Below are 6066 nucleotides of genomic sequence, written 5' to 3' on the forward strand. Positions count from 1 at the left end.
AAGATCTTGCGCAAAAGTTTCTGGTGAAGTTTTATCCAATGGCAAAGACTGCTGTTATGAGGAGTGCTCTTACTCAGTTTGCGCAGCAACCTACAGAATCTATGTGCGACGCTTGGGAACGCTACAAGGAAATGTTGAGAAAATGTCCACATCATGGAATGCCGGATTGGATGGTAATCACTGGTTTTTATAATGGTTTGGGGGCCCAATCTCAGCCCATGCTCGATGCAGCAGCTGGAGGCGCCTTATGGGCTAAAACCTATACTGAGGCATATAATCTTATCGAGACGATGGCTGCAAATGAGCATCAAAACCCAACTCAGAGGATGACGTCAGGCAAGGTAGCAGGTATTCTGGAAGTTGATGCAGCCACCGCTATTGCAGCCCAGCTCCAAGCGCTATCAATGAAGGTTAATTCTTTGGCTACGTATGGAGTTAATCAAATAGCTATGGTTTGTGAGCTTTGTGCAGGTTCTCATGCTACGGATCAGTGTTCTCTTGTCAACGAATCTGTTTAGTATGTGAATAATTATCAGCGACAACAGCAGCCTGTGCCAGCGACCTATCATCCTAACAACAGAAATCATCCAAATTTCAGCTGGGGGAATAATCAGAATGCTATTCAGCCAACATATCAGCAAGGAGTAAGTATACAGTTTAACCCACCTGGATTCCAGCAACCACAGCAGTATGCTACAAGGCAATCATATCCTCAACAGGGAAGTGCAGCTGCACCTACTAGTGCTGATTTTGAGGAACTTAAGCTGTTGTGCAAGAGTCAGGCGGTTTCTACCAAGACCTTGGAAAATCAAATCGGTCAATTTGCCAATGCAGTGCTCAATCGTCAACCTGGCACTCTTCCCAGTGACACGGAAGTACCAGGCAGGAAGGAAGCTAAAGAGCAAGTCAAGGCTATTACCTTAAGGTCTGGAAAAGTAGCTGATGCTGAAAAGGCAAAAGAAGTCGAAGCTGAAGTTAGAGATGAAGAATCTAAGCAAAAGGAGAAAGTGGCGGAACCAAAGAAGACTACTGTTGAACACACTCTGCCTGAGGCTAATACAGGGGAGAAACAGCTCTATCCTCCACCACCTTTTCCTAAGAGATTGCAGCAACAAAAGCTGGATAGACAGTTCGGGAAGTTTCTGGAGGTGTTCAAGAAACTTCACATCAATATACCTTTCGCTGAGGCTCTGGAACAAATGCCTAGTTATGCGAAGTTTATGAAGACTATTCTTTCAAGGAAGGTGAAACTGGATGACCTTGAAACCGTTGCTCTCACGGAAGAATGCAGCGCTGTTCTGCAGCAAAAGTTACCACCAAAACTGAAAGATCCAGGAAGCTTCACCATTCCTTGCACCATTGGCAATCTAACTTTTGACAAGTGCCTTTGTGATTTGGGAGCAAGCATTAATCTGATGCCCTTGTCGATCTTTAAAAAGCTGGATCCGCCTGATCCAAAACCCACATACATGTCGCTACAATTGGCGGACCGTTCCATTACTTACCCAAGGGGCATAGTTGAGGATGTGCTCGTCAAGGTGGATAAGCTCTTCTTTCCTGCTGATTTTGTTATTCTGGATTTTGAGGAAGATAAGAAGATTCCCATAATCTTGGGGAGGCCTTTCTTGGCTACTGGTCGTACCTTGATAGATGTGCAAAAAAGGGAACTTACTATGCGGGTCCAAGATCAGGATGTGACCTTCAACGTATTCAAGGTAAATGAAATTCCCTACAGAAGATGAGGAGTGCTTAAAAGTGGATGTGATTGATTCCGCGGTTACTTCGGAACTCGATCACATGCTAATGTCTGATGCATTGGAAAAGGCCTTAGTGGGGGATTTTAACAGCGATGATGAAGATAGCAACGAGCAATTACAATATCTGAACGCTTCTCCATGGAAGCGAAAGCTCGATATACCATTTGAATCTCTTGGTACTTCTGACCTTAAGAATGCTGAAGGGAAGCTCAAACCATCAATAGAGGAAGCACCTACCTTGGAGCTCAAACCATTACCTGAACACTTGGGGTATGCTTTTTTAGGTGATTCATCTACGTTACCTGTTATTATTTCAGCTGACCTTTCAGGTAATGAGGAAGACAAGCTCTTAAGGATTTTGAGAGAATTCAAATCGGCTATAGGATGGACCATAGCAGACATCAAGGGGATAAGTCCTTCATATTGTATACATAAAATTCTGTTAGAGGAAGGTAGTAAGCCAACTGTGGAACAGCAGCGAAGACTGAACCCGATCATGAAGGAGGTGGTGAAGAAAGAAATTCTGAAATGGCTAGATGCAGGCATCATTTATCCTATTTCTGACAGCTCGTGGGTGAGCCCCGTGCAAAGTGTACCTAAGAAAGGAGGTATCACTGTGGTCGCAAATGAAAAGAATGAGCTCATCCCTACTCGAACAGTTACAGGATGGAGAGTATGCATGGATTATAGAAAATTGAACAAAGCCACAAGGAAGGATCACTTCCCTCTCCCATTCACTGATCAAATGCTTGACAGATTGGTGGGACATGAGTATTTTTGTCTTCTGGATGGTTATTCCGGGTATAATCAGATTTGTATTGCACCAGAGGATCAGGAAAAGACTACCTTCACTTGTCCATTTGGCACATTTGCTTTTCGTAGAGTTTCGTTTGGGTTATGTGGCACCCCGGTCACCTTTCAGAGATGTATGATGGCTATATTCTCTGACATGATTGGAAATAACGTCGAAGTATTCATGGATGACTTCTCCGTCTTTGGACACTCATATGATGAATGTTTGAATAATCTGCGCGCCGTACTCAAAAGATGCGTGGAAACTAATTTGGTGCTTAATTGGGAGAAATGTCATTTTATGGTGCGTGAAGGCATTATCCTTGGGCATAAGGTCTCTAGCAAAGGTCTGGAGGTGGACAAGGCCAAGGTGGGAGTCATTGAAAATCTTCCCCCACCTAATTCGGTGAAAGGAATCCGTAGTTTTCTCGGTTATGCGGGTTTTTATCGGTGATTCATCAAGGACTTTTCAAAGATATCTAAGCCGTTGTGCAATTTACTTGAGAAAGATGTGCCTTTCAAATTTGATGATGAATGTTTGGCAGCATTCGAGACTCTCAAGGAGAGTTTGATCACGGCACCAGTTATTACAGCACCAGATTGGACAGAACCGTTTGAGATGATGTGTGATACGAGTGACTATGCGGTAGGTGCAGTTCTGGGACAGCGCAAGAAAAATCTCTTCCATGTGGTCTACTATGCGAGTAAGACTTTAAATGGGGCCCAATTGAACTACACCACTACTGAGAAGGAGCTTTTGGCTATAGTCTTTGGCTTTGAGAAATTTCGATCTTATCTGCTTGGTACGAAAGTGACAGTATTCACTGATCATGCAGCTATTCGCTATCTGGTTTCTAAGAAGGATTCAAAGCCGAGACTCATTCGTTGGGTGCTTTTACTTCAAGAATTTGAGTTAGAGATCAAAGATAGAAAAGGTACTGAGAATCAAGTAGCTGACCATCTCTCTAGGTTGGAGAATCCCGATTCTACTTCATAAGATAGGACGTTAATCAATGAATCTTTTCCGGATGAGCAGTTGTTTGCAATTCAGGAGGAAGAACCATGGTTTTCAGATATTGTAAACTATCTTGTAAGCAATATAATGCCGCTTAATTTGACATCCGCTCAAAAGAAGAAGTTTCTGCATGAGGTGAAGTGGTATATATGGGATGAACCATATTTGTTTAGACAGGGAGCTGATCAGATCATCAGGAGATGTATCCCGTTCTGTGAGACGGAGGGGATATTATGAGACTGCCATTCCACGGTTTATGGTGGACACTATGGAGGTGAGAAGACGGCAGCTCGTATTCTGCAAGCAGGTTTTTTCTGGCCTACTTTGTTCAAGGATGCTCATCAGTTTGTTTTAAGGTGTGATCGTTGCCAAAGAGTGGGAAATTTGTCAAGGAAGGATGAGATGCCATTAAATGTGATGCTTGAAGTCGAGGTCTTTGATGTATGGGGAATCGATTTCATGGGGCCTTTTATCTCATCTTGCAATAATCAGTACATCTTGCTGGCAGTCGATTATGTCTCAAAATGGGTCGAAGTTAAAGCTTTACCGACAAATGATGCAAAGGCAGTGCTAAATTTTCTTCATAAGCAAATTTTCACAAGGTTTGGAACGCCTCGGGTAATCATAAGTGATGAAGGATCGCATTTTTGCAACCGTAAGTTCACTTCTATGATGCAGCGTTATAATGTGAATCATCGAGTAGCTACTGCCTATCATCCGCAAACAAATGGTCAAGCGGAAGTGTATAACAGAGAGATAAAGCGCATTCTAGAGAAGGTTGTTTATCCGTCAAGGAAGGATTGGTCTTTAAAGCTCGATGAAGCTGTTTGGGCTTACAGAACAGCATACAAAACTCCACTTGGGATGTCACCGTTTCAGTTGGTGTACGGTAAGAGATGTCATCTACCGGCGGAGCTTGAGCATAAGGCCTACTGGGCATTGAAGAAATTGAACCTGGATTTAGATGCAGCTGATAAGAAAAGAATGCTTCAGCTTAATGAACTTGATGAATTTCGACTTCAAGCGTACGAGAATAACAAAATATATAAGGAAAAGGTGAAGAGGTGGCACGATAGGAAGCTACATCCTAAGTTATTTGTGCCAGGGCAACAAGTTCTGTTATTCAACTCTCGGCTCCGACTTTTTCCTGGGAAGTTGAAATCAAGGTGGTCTGGACCTTTTATTGTCAAAACTGTGTTTCCACATGGAGCGGTGGAAATTTTTGAGAATGATTCGGACCAAGCATTCAAGGTTAACGGTCAGCGGTTGAAGCACTACTATGGGGACATGGCAAACTGAGAGGTGGTTAGTGCCATTTTGTTGACTACTTGAGAAAGGTACGGAACGTCAAGCTAATGACGAAAAAGAAGCGCTGTGTGGGAGGCAACCCATGAATTGTTGTTACAGGAACCCTTAGAAGTTAATAACCTATCCAAAAACACAAAAAAATCAGAAAACAGGGGCTGAAAATTTTTTTTTCCAGAGACACTCTGCGCGCCCACGCAGCTATGCTGAGCGGCCACGCAGCTTGCTGCGCGCCCGCGCAGAAATGCTGAGCGGCCGCGCAGGGGTCGAGTTCCAGAAAATTTTTTACAGTTCAGAAAAAAAAAAACAAAACAAAATACAAAAACCCATCACAGCCCATAAACCCACGAATTCTTTTCCCATTACCCCATGATTTTATCCCTCAACCCCACTCCTAATCTAATTTAACCTACTCCATACCCTATATATACATACACCTATCCCACATATCTCCCACAAACTTCCTACACTTAAACCCTCTCATAAACATCAAAAATCAGTTCTTACACACTTTTATTCACAAATCAATGGCACCCAAGAGAGCACGCACTATTGACAGCAGCAGCACAGTTCCTACTGCTGATTCATCAAGGGGTACTGCTGCAAGGCCTCGGTTAACTGACAGAGCTGCGGAGGAGGAGTACACTAGGCTATTGGGGAAGCCGATTCTGAAGGAGAGGGGGTTTTTACCATCAGGGAGGGATGGTGAGTTGTTGCCCATGATTGCAGAGAAGGGGTGGATAGCTTTTTGTGAGTCACCCGAAGCAGTACCGATGAGTGTTGTTCGCGAGTTCTACGCGAACGCGAAGGCTGAAAAGAATGGGTTTTCTGTAGTTCGTGGGCTGACGGTTGATTATCATCCTGCGGCGATTCGCCGTGTGATTGGACAGCGAGAGAGGAAGCCCGAGGAGGAGAACTGGAATGAAAAGACTGCTGAGGATTTTGACTTGGATTTGATTTGTGCGACTCTCTGTCGACCGGGCACAGTTTGGAACCGCAGTCCAGCCAATAATGAGTATCGTCACTTTCCGGCGATCGCCATAAACAGGTATGCCCGTGCATGGAATGCATTTATATGTGCTAGTATTTTGCCTTCTTCACATGCACACGAGGTCACAGTTGAGAGAGCACAGTTGTTGTGGGGAATTCTGAATGAGGAATACTATGTGGACCTTGGTGAGTTTATCTACCAAGGAA

General features: G+C 43.8%; 1 non-coding gene across 1 annotated transcript; it reads right to left on the minus strand.

Annotated features, from left to right (window-relative positions):
- Positions 1 to 53: 53 nt before the first annotated feature.
- On the minus strand, positions 54 to 160 carry LOC141698924 (small nucleolar RNA R71). Its single transcript, XR_012565421.1, has one exon. It is a non-coding gene; the product is annotated as a small nucleolar RNA R71 (small nucleolar RNA).
- Positions 161 to 6066: the final 5906 nt, after the last annotated feature.

This window comes from Apium graveolens, chromosome 11 (genome assembly GCF_009905375.1).
Source record: "Apium graveolens cultivar Ventura chromosome 11, ASM990537v1, whole genome shotgun sequence".
Lineage (NCBI taxonomy): Eukaryota > Viridiplantae > Streptophyta > Magnoliopsida > Apiales > Apiaceae > Apium > Apium graveolens.